The sequence below is a fragment of the Plectropomus leopardus genome, chromosome 3 (assembly GCF_026936395.1).
Source record: "Plectropomus leopardus strain MGB_pleo_1.0 chromosome 3, ASM2693639v1, whole genome shotgun sequence".
In the NCBI taxonomy this organism is placed as follows: Eukaryota; Metazoa; Chordata; class Actinopteri; order Perciformes; family Serranidae; genus Plectropomus; species Plectropomus leopardus.
The window spans coordinates 35,736,225-35,753,090 of NC_142178.1; the positions used below are offsets into that span (position 1 = coordinate 35,736,225).

The 16,866-nt window shown below is 39.1% G+C and overlaps 1 protein-coding gene across 1 annotated transcript in view; it reads right to left on the reverse strand.

Moving 5' to 3' along the window:
* The window catches only part of cacng2b (calcium voltage-gated channel auxiliary subunit gamma 2b), a 74,014-nt gene that overhangs the window by 7,781 nt on the left and 49,367 nt on the right, over nucleotides 1–16,866 (reverse strand). The gene's annotated exons all lie outside the window — the stretch shown is intronic.

Here is a 16,866-nt window from a genome sequence, read left to right on the forward strand (position 1 = left end):
ATCAATATCAACTGTTATCAGTATTCTACATCAGTTGACATTGGCATTAGACGTGTTAACACTGAATTTTGGTCACCTGTTACCACAACCTGAATTCAACCAAAAATGAAGATGTTGTAAAAATATATTTAACATATTTATTTGTTTAACTTAAAATATCGACAGTGTGACAGTTCATGAATATTCTTGCGATGAAAGAGCTTTCACAAACATTGGGATTGAGGACACTGCAGAATCTAGCTACAGTCTAGATTAAAGAATGATCCCATTTTCATATTGGATAATGGATTTTTTTAAATAAAGTTTTGACCATTATTACTGTGAGTAATAATTTTGCATGGGTCAGAATCTTTGCATTTACCCACTCTACCGAAGTGACTAATTAGTCTGGCGAGGTAACATAAAACAGCTTGGTTGAAAATTGATTGATCCAATGAGTGCCGCAGGGGGACTAACGCCATTGTCAAAAAAAGTCAAGCTCCAGAACCACTGAGAAGTTATTTCAAAAATATCGACTACTATGGACGAGATAAATGATGCTAGGTAGATAGTTTGGTCTCTGGGTCAGGGAATGTCGACCCAGCTCCCTCAGAGTTTACAGAGTTGATAATTATGTCTGATATCAGGCAATGCTTAATAACATTATACTCAGCAACATCACTTAATAAGGAAATAAGAAACATGCAGTGAGACGGTCAGATTTATTACATATTTGGAAGAATTCTAAATCTTCTGATTCATCTTCGACCCACCGCATTTGCCATGCATGTGTGTGCAGTTTTCCTTTGCAATGAGGGATTATAACTAACATTTCAAGTGTAGTACTTTTTAACCAGACTGTGAGTCAGACAGTCTGGTGAAACTCTTGGCTGCTCATGTTTCTTGACCCATCAAAATTTGTTGAAGGGATATGCTTCCAGAGTACAATATTATGATAACTAAAAGGAATTATGACCAAAACAAAATAAGACTTAATTAAAATGAATAGTTAACTTTTACTATCTTGCTAATGGGAACCTAAAAAATAGCTTTTGAAGAACAAGTATCTCGCTCTAGCTTGTCTTTCATTGTATTTCTCATCGTATTTCTTACAAACGAGATACCATCCCTTTTATACGTCCCCTTCTCTTTTCACTTTCTTATTTGAGTTCTTAATTTTTTCTCTCCATCTCTGTATCTCTATCTCCGTTCAGTATGGCCGGACTGTGATGGTTCCTTCACTGAAGCAGATCAAATATTAAGGTGACCTCAGAGTTGGCACTGCGCCAAGATCCCCCTCCCCCTCCTCTTCCTCCTCCATCGTATTTGTTTTAACCCCATCTCCTCTTCTTCATTGACATGTGCTGTCAGGGCAAATTGTCTTCAAGGTGGAAAGCCCCCCTTACCAACCACACACACACCTTTTTTTTTTCTCCAGAGTATGCGGAAATGCCTCCTGACACACACACACACACACTTGCACACACACACACACCTGTACTACACTTGATTTATCAGTCACTAGAGGTAAACACACAGCTGGCTGAGATTCTCTATGATGTAAAGACACACACACACACACACACACACACACAGGACATGCTCCACTCTGGACAGCACATAATAACATGGCAGCATAGTTGTGTTCTGTAATCAATTTTTTATTGACCATTTCCTAAGCCCCACCTGTCACAGTTACTGTGGTTACACCTGTCATGCTTTGCATTTCAGCACACAACATATGCAGTATACAGTGACGGCAGTGGCATATTTGCCACTCATAGTTAATCAAATATATTTTTCAAGAAATGTGTGCAAAATCCAAAAAATAATCTTTCAAAACAAAATAAAACAACATATTCTCAAAATCAGGCCCCTTTTTTAACTCAGCAACTAATTTTACACAGCTGAATTGATAAACTGTCACCAGAAGTAAATGTTGGCATCGTACGTTATTGTGAACCATGGTTACATTACATTTGTACATTTCATATGTATTATATCAGCATTTATGAAATAAAGTAGTATATGAGCTGCCTTAGCCATTCATAAGTGGAAGGGGTGGTGAATGGCATGACAGGCTAAAAAACCCCAACAAAACACAAAACAAAACCAAAAACCATTTTTTAAGCAAATCATTGCTTTGTTTCTAGTGGCTTATTTGCCACCAAATTTTGGTATTTTCTGCGGCCCATCACTGTGTTTCCACCAGGCATAGTAACATGAAAATAAGTTGTTTTTACTATTATTTTTTACCAAGGCCTTGCTGCATTTCCTGCCGGAATAGTGCAGCAGAGATTGTTTTTTGTTTACTCAGACATCTCTGCGTTTTCAGCCTAGACAGTGCCACCAAAAGCAGTTGTTATTTACACTAACATCTTTGCATTACTAGATATTGTGCCACCAAAATCAGGTATCTGAAGTGAAATGATTTTTTTCCTGAACCATAACCAAGTGGTTTTTGTGCTCAAATCTAATCACATTAGCCACAGCATTGTTGAAAAGTAAAGAAATGTAAACTTTCAATGTATCTGATGCATAATAACATACAAATGTTGCGTATCCGTGGTTTGCAGAAACACAGAACGCCAGTGTTTATTCTGCCAATAGGTCAGTTAGCTAAATAATGTAACAACTGCTGTGTGAGTTGTTTGAAAACTCCACCTTCTTCAACTGATTATTTCTGTTTGACTCATCTAAGAATCTGCAGAGGGATCATAAAATGCAATATGCAGAGCTGTTAAACAGCCTAGATTCTAGCTTACAAGGTAAAGAAATTACATTAGAAGAGAGCATCATGGGTATCATGATGAACAAACACTCCTAAATTTTCATGTTTCATGTTAACTGTAGTTTTTTGTGTGCTCCAAAATTTACCATCGTTTATCTTTGTTAAGGTCACAAGGTTTTAACCTATAATCTCTTATTTTTCTTAGTGTACGGATAAACCCCGATGACACATTTCATCTTTTTCCAAAAAATAGGTGGGAAAAGGTGCATTGTTATAGAAGCTTGCAACACAGTGACTGGCTTTCAACATGGTGTAGTACAAATACAGGACAATACAAAAAAGGCAACAGTGGTGGGAAGCTCAAATTGATAAAATACAAAGGAATAAAAGTGAAAAAAAGAATGGGAAAGAAAAAGTGAAACGAAAGCAGAGGATGAAAAAGAAGACAAGACAAGAGGAGAAGCGAGAAGACTGCAGGCCCTCGCTTCTCTGTGAAGCTGCTTTGCCTCGAGCAATCTCTCTCTCTCTCTCCCTCTCTCCTTCTTTCTTCATTCCTCCCTGCACTTGTGCTTTAAGCAGAAGGCAGGGAGTTTAAAAGGAAGAATTTTTAACCAAATGTGCTGGCCTCCAGGCGCACCCTGCCACCAAGCACATCACGGCACAGAGACAGAGAGACGGAGTGAGGTGAGTGAATGAGACTCAACAGCAGCAGCGGTGCGAGGACACGTCTATGCATTGTGTGTTTTTATTTGTCGCGGATGCAAGAGGCTGCTGCAGGGATTGAACCTCTGACTTCTTGGATGTGGGATTATCTCTGTAAACACAAGGCCAACAAGCTTCAACTTTAGCAAGTAAAATATTTCACAAAGCACCTGCCTTCAAAGAGATACTTGCAACAAAAAATCTGCTCTTTGGCTATTTATTTTTGTCTTTGCCTGTTCTGAAACTTTGCTAGTGCTTACTGTTGTATAGCCTACAGTGTTTCTCGAGTGAGTCTCGAAGTAAACTGAGCCAACTACAGATTGGCTCCTGGTCATCCATACAAAACCTTGTTAACCCTTTTAAAAGCTGGGATACTTGGCTTGATTTACCTCAAAAACATAGGCAGAAAGCAACTTAAGAGATGACCCAGAAATATGTAAGAAATAAGTAAAAGTAACAGAAAATTACCTGAAAAACTCCCAAACAAACATATATACAAAAAACATGGGGAAGACAAAAACAAACAAAACACAATAAAAAGCAAGTAAATTACTATAACAAATGCTTTAAAAATGTTATGTCTGTAAAATAATTTTAAATATTTAATTGTAATGATTTTATACATAGTTCTCTTGACATTTTACCCTAGCTTAAAAAAAAAGCATAATTTTCTAAATCTAAAGAATTTCTTGCAATTTCTGTGACATATCATGCCTTTACTTCGTGATTCTGGAGGAAATCAAACCAATTTGCCCAAGGTTTAAAGGTTTTAAAACTTGGGTGCATGAATGCAGCTCAAGAAAAGTGATGACAAACCAGGTTTCAATTAAATATTAGGGATACTTTACAGAGGAGAGTCCGGATTTGTTATCTGCACAGATCAAATATAACATGCTGTTACAAATATTGTGGGGAATGCATGTAAAAGTAGTCCAATGAATGTTTTTCCAAAAGGAACATCGAGCAATTAACTTATATGCAATGCACACTGGTGGTGCATAATGCACATCAAAGCACCTGCGCCCACAGAACAGAAACATTCATGACACTGTCTCTTTCATACTTACATAATCTCATAGATATAGTAATGAACCAAAATGAGCAAACAAATCTTTTAGAATGACTCTTTTAGTGCCTCATATGTAATGGCTCAGCCTGTTGAACATCCGGAAGCTCATAAATTCCCAACTTTTCCCAATTTCCTACTTGCTGTCGTAGGGTACTGCTAATGCTTCTTGCCACAATAGGTGGGTTTCCATTACAGATTTTCAATTTTTAAAAAAGTATTAAAACTTAATAGATTTGATATATGAAAATGTTTGAAAAATGAAGCCATCATGGAAGTGTTGGCTCCAAGCATGAGTCAATCCACATAGACTATCCATGTTAAAATAACTGCACAAATAACAATGTTCACAGCCTGGTACAACCAAGCAAACAAACAAACAAAAAAAAGTTTTGGTCTCTAACTCACCAGTTTACATTTTGTCAAGGCTTATGGTTGCTTCTGGATCAAAAAAACAAGATAGTGATGGCCAAAATGCTGAAGTTGAGGCTTCAAAACAGGATTCAGAAACCAATGAGTGGCATCATGGTAGCTTTATCCATTATTTTTAGACATACGTTCATAATGAGTTGATCATTCGAATCAGCTGTGTTGGAGCATGGAGAGGGCTACTCGAGGTCTGGTCTATGGTATCAACTCAAAGGAACTGAACCACAGAGAGAATAATTGGTCCACCAATCACTACTTGTGTCTCCCGACAGGAGGTGGAGTTGAATCAACCTTCTTCTGTCTGTGTGACACATCTGCTGTGTGCTACAGGCAGCAACTGACGCACGTTAAGTGATGCCATGCTTTGAGGGCCAGTGTGTGATGCACTTTCACTTAATTTTCTTACCATTGTTTTCAGAAGGGTGAAGATTGATTAACTGGTGGATGTCTCAGCCACTGCATGTGCCAAATCCATTAACAGTGTGTGTGTGTTCTGCAATCAGTGAAAGTAGTCTCTGCTAAACCCGCAGTATAATACCTACAGAGTAGTGACTAACCCCACAAAACTATTATGATCACATTTTGGCTCAGCACAATTATAATTCATACCCTTGTAGTTTCAACAATGCAACTATTGATGTTAAGCTGTGTTAGAGAACAGTCATAAAATTTGAAATCAATAACTGAGGAGCAGTTGATTATTTGGATCCATCAATTTATCCATTATCTATATCCATTTATCCTTTACAGGGTTGCCAGGGGAGCTCATATTGGGAAAGAAGCATGGTACACCCTGGACTGGTCAACTGTCTGCTAATTACCTTCATATTTGTAATATTGTTGTAATGTTTCTCTGTTGGACCATGCAGCCGTGGAAGATTATTATTTTACTAATGCCAATTTAAAATAGAAGAGAGCTGGGTAAGCTTTATATCATTCTGTACATACAAAAACAACTATCCAGAGGAGTGAATCTTAATGATAATGACACTGTTGCTGGAGATATTCCAGTAATATAGGCCAGCAGTTAATCATAAATATAAATTATCATAGGCTGTTTGACATTTCATCATGGGAAATCATAACCTGCATATACACATTAGTAACAGCAATAACATGGCATGTCATGTGGGATATAGCAAAGTTATTTACCTGCTACACGGACTGTAAAGTGTGGTTGCTGCCAGCCTCACTGTGTTTATATTGAATTTTTTCAAGTGACAATGCAATTAATTATGGAGGGTCTGGAAATGTATAGACTATTTTAATTGGCAATTCAATTAACTAGATTTATTTAACTACAGGATCCATTGATTTGAATGTAAATTATTTTTTTTCTTTTCTTCAACCACCAGAGCTGAAAAATGAAGCCAAATGGAAGTGCCAATAACTGCAGTTCCTCTAGTGGCCACTTGAGACAAGCTCCAGAAGTGAGTCAATCCTCATAGACCCCTATGTAAAAATGCCCAACTTTATAACAAAAATAAAACTTTTTACAGAGATAGTTTTGGTCTTTGTAGCTAATCTCAATATTCTACAGGGATGGATTTTTATAAACCTCTGTTCACATTTTTATTGGCGCTTACAGTGATACATCATTAAGGGTAGACGGCTTAAATGACAGGCTGTCTGCCAATAGCATCGCCAACTTCTATGTCATATACACACATTCCTCCACAGCACTTGCCCAAATATGGTCACATCTGCCTCCAAAAAACCCCCCCCAAAAAAACCAAGATGACAACAGCTGAAATGCATAAGTTTCAAAACAGGGGTCTACAAAGTAATGTGTTACGTCACACTATCTACATCTAATATTTGTACAGTCTATGGTTTTTAGACTGCTACATAGACTCTGTCTTTGTAGCGCCTGGTTTCTGCCAGCTACACTGTGTGCATATTGAGTGTTTTCAAGTGACTATGCAGTTGGTTAGGGAAAGTTTTGAGGCATATAGACTATGTTAACTGGTACTAAATTAATTTATTTATTGTTTTGACAAAAGTATTCATCGATTTGATTGATTTATTTAAATGTGAAATTTAAAAACATGCACAAGGTTGCTCTGCTACATCACATTGCCTCTGGTGTAATGGCATTTTTAATTTAATAATTTTTTAAACAAATTGTAGTCATTTTTTACACAGTGCCATGTAGATTTTTTTCCTATTGGAAGGCCATTGGAGCTTGTGAAATGCTTTGTCTTTTCAAAATACACTCTTGTTTTCACAGTTTCTGTTTTCAAGATAAACTTACTATGTTGGTAAAACACCTTGTATTTACGTTATTTTTTTTTCCTTTTGCAACACAAGCATATGGTAAGGTTTTACAGAAACACATCATGGTTTGGCTCAACAAACTGATTCTGGTTTATCATATTGCTGTGAAGGCTGGCTTTTGGCGTTGGTGTCTGACACCGAAATCACTGCCCAAATGGTGGTATTTGATAAGTTCAGAATGAGAACAGGCTGCCGTCCCCTATGTAGCAAATTAAGGAAGTTAAGCTACACAGTGTGGCATCCTGTCATCTTTGTACTGTGAGTCAATATGTACTGTGCACTATGGCTCTGATATAATACACAGACAGGAGGCAGAGCAGACACACACACACACACACGCACACTAATCAAAACTGTCCCTTTCTTTCCTCCATCTCTTAAACCTCTTTTTTCTCCATTCTCTCTGTTACACGTTCACCCTCCCTTCATTTGTCCAGCTGCTTGGTTGGTTCTGCTGCAGTGGTGTGTGTTTATATAGTTGTGTGTGTGTGTGTGTGTGTGTGTGTGTGTGTGTGTGTGTGTGTGTGTCTTCGGCTGACTTATGGTTTCATTAGCTGCGGCAGAGGAGAGCCTTGTAATTGTGGCTGAATTATAGAGGCGGGGGTGGACACCACCATGGGAGCTCCCTGGGTTCACACACACACACACACACACACACACACACACACAGACACACACTCAAGTGTATACACACAAACTACAGTACAGTGCAGCAACCCCCTATTACTTTGTCACACACACACACACACACACATGCTCACACACACACAAACATCAGCTCAACAAGCTACAAAGTGAACACACTCATCGATCAGCCTCCCACCCACTCACTTGCTCACTCTCCCACTCCGAAGTGGGGTGTTTCCCATACACACTGTATACTACCCACGCAGGAATGATCTGTTCGCTCTCTCTCTCTCACACACACCCTTATCTAACACACATACACACACATCTCGCCCACGTGGGAGAGCCCAGCAGCAAAGAACATGTGGTAGTGGGAACTTGGCAAAACAGCTACAGGGGAATAACTAACTAACTAACTGTATACGTGTGAGTGTGTGTGTGTGTTCATGTCAAGCTGACAAGCATATTCACCAGTAGAATCATTTTTAGAAAATAAACGGATCTTATTTAAAGGGAAAAAGAAAGTGGAAGCAGAAACACACACCACTGGGCAGATGTGTGTTTGCACATGCTCGTGTTAGAGTGTCTCTTTGTGTTTTCGTGTGAAAGCTACACACAGAGGGGCTTGCACAGCCTGCCAGTCATTATCATACCGTATTACTCATGTAAATCGTGATATGCCTCCACGTCACAATTCGACCCCCCAAAAATAGCTGCAGTGACATCAGACTGTCGGATGACGTCATCAGTGGGTGACATCACGTGTCTCCTAGCATCCCGATGCGGAGTATTAGCATTGTGTACGAGGATCCAGTGGTCTAATTATAGTAACAGCAAGACTGCGCACTGCTTCCACTTCAGAGTGTTCAGAGCAAATCAGGACTGTGTGTGTGTGTGTGCATGTGTGTGTGTGTCTGTGTGCATGTATTTTCTTGTGTATATGCCTTTGTGAGGACCCCCTGCTAGATCTTACTTGTGAGGACATGTTTGCAAAGTAAGGACATTTTATTTTTAAGTCCTTATATTTAAGTCCTCTGTTTTTTTTTGGACATTGAGAAAAAAATAGGTTTAAAGTCACTTGTGTAAAGTAACTCAATTTTCTAAGATTACTGTACCTATGATTCTTCCGGGGTTTTTTTCGTCCTAATTTTAGGGCACTTGTATTTAGATATTTAAAACAATTTTATGCTTCTACTCTAATAAATTTCAAAGGAAAATATTCAAACTTTTACTTTATGACATCTGCAACAGCAATAGTCTTTGGCTTCTTAATAAAAAGATTTTACATCAAAATCATTTGATCAGTTTATAGAATATAATGCAATGTAAAAATGCACGGTACAACCTTGTTTTACCATTTAACAGCCATTGTAACTGCTTGGTTGACTTTTTTTTCCTATAAAATTGCTCTACTAATCACCTGGCAAAACCCAATTACATTTTATACAGATGTTATTTTTATTTGTTTATTTTCTATATTTATGTTGTTTTGTTAGTGATAATTACTCAACAGTGGGACTTGATGACATCATATTGATAATTACTAACAACATAATAACATTTCTGGCCAATAAATAGATCCCATAATAATAAGCACAAATTGCTTTGATTTGTCCCGTGTTGCCATGGTTTCGCTCCTCCAGTAGTACACACACTGCATTATGCTGCGTGTCAAACTGCTGTGCTGCTAGATCAGTCCACAATATGTCATCAGTCAGCAGCAGGGTTTACCCCATTGTTTTTCTTTTTTTAACTCTTTCCCCGCCATTGATGAGATTTTCCGTGTTTTCTCTGTAGTGTAGGGGACACTGTTACGGATGTTATGCACTAAAACATTTCCACATCCAAAAACAAATGAACAAGACGATCTAAGTTCCCAGGGTGATGGGAGGAGAGAACTACTACTTTATCGCTATTTAGCGGCTTTTCTGACCCTCTCAGCAGCGTAGTTTAAAAGACACAACAGGAGAAACATTTAGCGACTTATTTCCATCATCACTGAACAAGGAGGAAGTATACGATACTGTCTTGGGTGGCCCTTGCTATAGGAGATATAAGAGGTTGCCCAGAGCGCGACATGCTGGAGGGGCGCCACTGGTCGTGCCCCCGCCCAAAAAAACAAAAATGACAAAAATGATTGCTTTCCTGGTTTATGATACTGTCTCCGGCTGTCAATGACTGGAATAGCTGCCAATCGCTATTATCATATGCTCTTTAATGTGGATGTTACACATCTACATTAACATCACTTCATAGCACCTGTCAAAAAGGTACTGCTAAATTTAAGATCTGACGACTTCATCCACTATTAGTTAGGTTAGACAGAAGTTGTGATGGTTGGGGCCAGGAAAATAATCTTTCCAATGAGGGTCCTCACAAACATAGAAGTACAAAAACTGTGTGTGTGTATGTGTGTATGTGTGTGTGTGTGGATGGCTGTGCCTTGTTCAAGCCAGTTAGGGCCAGAGCTGAGCTGTTAGCCATATCTAATCCTATTCAAGGGCTCCATGCATGATACGACACACACACACACAAACACACACACACACACACACACCTACAAAAACACATTCACACAGTGTGTTATATACTTCACACCCTTTCCATGTAACCCTGCATAAACACAGACACTGTACTACTCTACAGTAATTCTGTTACACACGCATACACACGACCATACACATGGAGGCTTATACGTACCCGCACTAATAACCAAACGTTTTACACTTCACATCATTTTAATTACACTACATATAGACCTGTTGTTGTCCAACCTGAAAAAAATATTTAATGTGTCTCACATAGATAGTTATGCCTTATACACTTCTTCTCAGACATAACCTGAAAACACATTTGGAAACAAGTCATGCTAATAACTGTAATCTAAAATATTACATTTGTGAGTACAGTACATGGACATGAATTTGTTGCTGATTTGACGCTGCAATAACTGTGTTGGACATGAGACTATGCATCAAACTTGGCTTATGTAGGACATCATCTGGTCTGAGTGGGTTGAGGTTAATGTTGTTCCTCCTCTCATCTTTGTTTTCAGGAAAGATTGTGTATTAAGTTCCAATTTTGTAGACCTGAATTATCTCAATCAAATAAATCAGGAAACCTGCATTGTTTAGTGCAGTACCTTTGTTGATTTGAAAGTAACACATCTCATACAAGGAGACAATAGACCAAAACAATTGACAGAGAACTTGATCTTTCCTTTAGTGTGACATTAAACATGTCTTGGGATTTGCAAAATTGTCTAGTATCAATAATAAAAAAGCATAATAACAGACAGGAGAAGCGATAGCTATAATGTTGCTGAATCCAGCTTTCATTTGGACTGACTATCAATCACCTGGTGCTGTTGGATGCATTTTGTAGTAGGTGTTAAATAAGTGTTAACTGACACTTTGCAAGTTTCTGTTTGGATTTCACACACATGCACCCCTAGTTTGTGATTTTATCTCATGCATATTTCAGATACTTCAGACATTTCAGTATTGCCACGCAACGTCGTTTATGTTATTTATTTCGTACCGTTGGTACAGCTTGGTTGCTCTGCTTTAGCCCACTGGTTGATAGAAATCCACAATATTATCTGTGAATTAAATCCCCCTCCCAAAAAGTTTTTAATCTGACAAACTTATATGGACTACTGATTTCCTAAAATGTTTTCTCCCACTGCAATTTTCACCTGGCATGTGATCAGTTGACAGTACACTTGGATTCATTGGGATATCAGATATGTTGACACATATATGGTCGTTATTTATAAATTAATATTGAGAAGATTCTGCTCTCTGGTTCAGATAGGTACACTGGCATAGTTAACTGTAAGCCCTGTCCTCTATATTATGCTGTAGTGAAGGATTGGGGTGGTGGCTCTGTCCTCTCTCTCTGTGACTGCGGCTGATAGTACTGCTGCAGGAGGAAAGGCTGACTGCTCGCCCTTACATAACCACATGTACAAATTCACCCAGAGAGAGGAGTGGGGGTGGCGGGGTGAGACGGCTCAGAGAGCGAGAGACTGAGAGATCGAAAAGACCCTTGGGGATAGAGAGAGAGAGAGGATGGAAGAGAGAGTGTAAAGAATCCAGAAAGAATGACAACTTTCATCCTCTGTATAATATTGGCCTACTACTGTTTCAGTTGGTACAAGTGGCACCAAGCTGTGTTCATGAATTGTGACATTTCTGTCTGTCTGTTCCAGAAATGGGTTTGGGTCATTTGAGGAAGGGGATTATTCAACTAAAGTTTAAAAGCTGCTGCAATTATTTATGCTATCAGGTCAGTTTGATTCTGAAGCAGTTAAAATCAGTGAATCCACACTAATAACATATTGCCAGCACTGCTGGCCCAGCAGGTCTGTGCAATATGACGAAATATATCGTCTCACAATTGTCTCACAATTAAAAAACTTTTCATATTATACAATATAGTTTATTTTGTTCGCGCCATCTGATAACACTTGGTGTCTGTCCACTTGGCCGAGGGGACGTCTACACAATGCACAGTACCAAAACAAACAAACATGGAGAAGCTGGAAAGCATTTCTGAACAAGATTCAGCACAAGACACTGACACCAACCAGCCTAATTAAAACGAGGAGGAGCTTGTACCCAAAAGGACCATTTGGATATGGTTTAGGTAAAATGAAAGATATCATAGGTTCCATTTTGATCTATTTGACTATAACAATACTTTATTTAACTTTACTAGAACTGTATTTCATTCAACTTCATAATAACAGTAGTTCATGTAAACTTATTTTATGGCAGTAGCTACTTCATTTGTGACTGTAGTTCATACAATAATTTTAAATCTTAAAAGCAGTAGTTAGTGCTAAATAGCAGTTTAGAGATTTCAAAATATTGAGCTATTTATCGTGTATCATGATATAACCTAAAAATATTTTGACATCATTTTGAAGCCATATCATCCAGCCCTGATAGCCAGAAAGGATCACAATGATTTGTAGACACATCCTAGCCATTGAAGTTGAAGCAGATGTTTCCCATTGTTGCTTGTTTTAGCCTGTGCAATATGTCTTAGTTGAAGACATCTGATGCAGCATAGATGGATAGGATGCATTATGAAGTCATCACAAAAAGACTGGTTTTGCCGTCTCTTGCTTAGTTTGAAAACATTTACAACATATTTTGTTCCATTGGCCCTAAAGATAGGGATACGCCAAGTTGTTGGTCAGCCATCAGTCATTGCTCTGCCACTGGTGAGCATCTGTCACCCTATTTTTGTGGTGTGTCCCACAACTTTGGCCCTTGTCAGCCTTTTGTCATTCCATGTCAGCTTCTTTTCAGCAGATTCAGCATATTGAATTGCCATTGGATACGTATGGAGCCTGTCAGTCAGTGAAATCACTCTGGTTGTTACATACAGCTCCTTTAACCATGTAAATGATATTTCCCTAACCAAGTAGATTAAATCACACGAACTTAACCAGAACTTGACTATTGAAGCAACACATAGCACTTCAAATATTTGCCGAATTCAGTCATATAGTTTATTATGGAAGACACTGATTAGGGTATGAGGTCTTATGTCAAACAGCTTTCAAAGGCAAATCACCTGGTTTATCCTCGCTGTTTTCCGTCCTGTATGATTCAGTATGGATTTGCTTGTAATAACTGCTGTTTGAGGACACATCCTCATTGCGCTGAGGATATCAGGATCCCTGCAGTCAACAAACACTGAGTGATACTGTTCTCTGAGCTTCCTTGGCAATCTTTTTTATATCATCATCAGGCTTCTGACTGTAAAAACAATTTGATAGACATTCAAGGTGGCAGAAGGCTGGGAATTGCCGAATAAACATTTGAGGCTTGTAGGTGGTTAGGGAAGAGCAGTGGTCTCTCAGCTACTGTACAACAAGGCATCCAACCAATCTAGTCGAGCTGCTCAGTGGCCACTTGTAAGAGACTGATTGTATTGGGAAGCTTCCAGGTGGGAAATGTGTATGAGTGAGCGATAGAGAAAATCCCGCCTTGATAAACAAATGTTGCATCACTTCCATCTGTCAGAGTGTGTCATCATCTATACTTTACATTGTCATTTTAGTAATTTAGCTGACACTGTTATTCAGAGTGACTTACAGTGAGTGCAACAGTACAATGAGCTTTGATTACCATATCACTGAAGATTATAGGGAACCAAAAGCGAAGAGTGCAAGAGTCAGTGTGTTAGCGCATTTACAATCATTATGTAATCCAGCAGTACATAGAAGCGATGCTCAGAAAACAAACACAAGAAGAACAGAGGGACAATTTGTGCAAATGGCTGCAGTCACATACAATTACTGACCTGACACAGCAATTAGACCAAATGCATGCTCTACTGTATATAGTCATCCACCCCCATTTCAGTGGAAATTTAATTGCATGCAAAGAGCCATTGAAAGGTTTTTGCTCCTCCCTGACTGTCAAAGACTAAAAAACAAAATCTGTGCGAGTTGGTGGAAACAATCTTTATGTGTGGTTTGCCAACACATTCTCATCCCAAGATGTCACATATTGCTGCTTTGTCAGTGAACTTCTGCATCTACATATTACTCTCTAGGTATTCTCTTGTGTCTGCTGGTGACCTTCCAAGATGCTGCAGCAAATTGTTTGGTTTTTGGAAGAAACATCATGGTTTTTCTCTACAGTAATACAAGAAGTGAACACCTGGCTGCTGGGTGAAAGTCCAGGGTTGGTTAGATCCATCCACCTCCTCTCCCACCCACCGTTTGCTGACCTTTGTGCTCTTTTCATGAAGTCTGTTGCTCTGATTAAACCAAGCGAAGAAGAAATCTGGTGGTCAGTTGCTTGCACGGATGGTTGAACATGTAATGAGGTCTAAAGTTTGGCTTTGTGCTACTTATATTGCATCATTACTGGCAGAGTTTCAACCCGACACCGTTCAGCGGGTGTATCATACATCCAAAAAGGTTCCTTTTGGCCGTGTTACAAACAATGCGTGGCGGCGTATCATATCCCTGTGAAAGGTCCCTTTCGTATGGGTATCTTATGCTGAAAAATAGATAAAGACCACACGCTAGTAAGTGCAATTTCAGCAATTCGTCTTCAGGTTTGTCCCAAGCTTACATTTAACTCACATGGGTACATGTACAAACACACAAGTGCATATATATTTTAAATAACTGTTTTGATGATGCACAGTAGAAAGGCAAGGAATTCAGTGGTTCAGTGCTTTATCTGGACAAAATACAGTAATTCACAGTGAATAGCAGCTTCTATCTTCCACTCCAAAACTGGCGACTGCTTTTTCTGTGGCCACTAGAGTGTAAAGGATACCAGAGCACCAACTGATCGATAGTCTCATCTCTGTCAGAGATTATTTATCTGAGTGTTTGGCATGGGTGCAGCATCCAGCTTGACCTTACAAGTGGCTGTATACAGTAGATACTGTTCTCTAGGGCTCATTCAGAAAGTCCTTCAGGACCATAAACAGTCCTCACACCTTTCCTAGAAACCCAGAGCAGTTAAAAATGCATAAAACCAAGAACATGTAGACTTATGCAAGTCATGACTTTTTGTAAATTGTTTCCTTTAGAAGCTCTGCTGTACTGTTTCAAACCAAACTTGCCTATAACTTTCAGAAAGTCTAAAAAAATAATCATTTTAAGTAGGTTCTGACACAACTTCGGTTCCCTCTCTGTCCTGTTCCCCATCATCCCCCTCGCTCCACCCCATGGCCTCCATCCACCAGCTGTCAGACAGAACGTGGGCCTCGATGGAGATGGACAGACAGATGGATGGAAAGCAAGAGGGAGGAGGCAAGGGATGGATGGAAGGAGGAAAGGGAGAGGTGTGACCCACATAGCAGAGCCTGGAGTATTTATAGAAGAAAGTGTCCTAATTGGCAAGCCGCTGGGAGCGCAACAGCACTGCACTGGTACCCTACTCCTTGTCCTTCACCTCCCCAACCTTCCCTTCTCCTTGGCTTTCGCCTTCTCCTGCCACCTCATCTTCCTGGAATTTGTCTTCTCTGAGACCTCATCGCTCTTTCTGCTGTCCTTCCACAACAGTGACCTCATCCTTTGACTTCCACCTCTTGCCCCTCCTTCTCTTTTGAGTCTCTCCACCTTTACGCTGCTCTCTCTAGTTTCTTGTCGTCAGCTTTTTGCTTCTCTTTACCCTCTGTCTTTCATCTCTAACTTCTCATTCCAGGCCTCCTGTCTTCGTTCCTCCTTTTGACTTTGTCCTAATTGACCAAGAATACTTGTATCTCAGTGATATGTAATGAAATGCTTAAATGTCGAAAATCATTTTAATTTTAGGGAATCCACAGATTCAGTATATTCTCTGTTCAAAAGTATTGTTATGGTTCAACGAGTACTCACACAACAGTTCTTATGAGAAAAAGAAACTATGCCTGGGCGTCTTTAATTTCAGGCAAGTCAAGTTCCCTAGGTTGGGACTGAGGGGTTAAAAAGTTAAAATATTTTAACTTTAAACAGTAATGCCATCTAACCTAACTGTTACAGGTATTCTTTGTCCACCTCACCTAATTTTACCGTCCTGTTTTCGTCCACTAAAATGATTTCCGGCTTGCCAACTGCTGTCTGCCTGATTCCATGTGAATGCAGCATTAGGTTTAGAAAAAAAACAAAACGAAACATGGTGATAATGTATGTTAAAATAACTTGAAGTTAATTTGGTTCACATGGGACACAAACACCAATCTCCTGGCGGAAAATCTTATTTTGTTTGACCGATCTACCACGCCAACCTGACTTTTGATTTTTATACTACTTCCTACTTTACTCTTGTCAGCGCATTGGTTTACTTGACTCAATGACTCATGATTATGTGGGTTACTTACAAATTGATGTGAATTACTTTTCGTAGGTACACTACAAAGAGTGCATAAGGACAGCCTGTACAATTTAATATAAATTTACTTTGAGCTTAAAAAGACTCAAAAACACAACTTAACATTGGCCCTCCAAGTATGTTATAGTGTATGATTAATATTTTGACATTGCCATTGAAAAGGGGAGTTTTGAAAACAAACACAAGACAATTGTGAAATA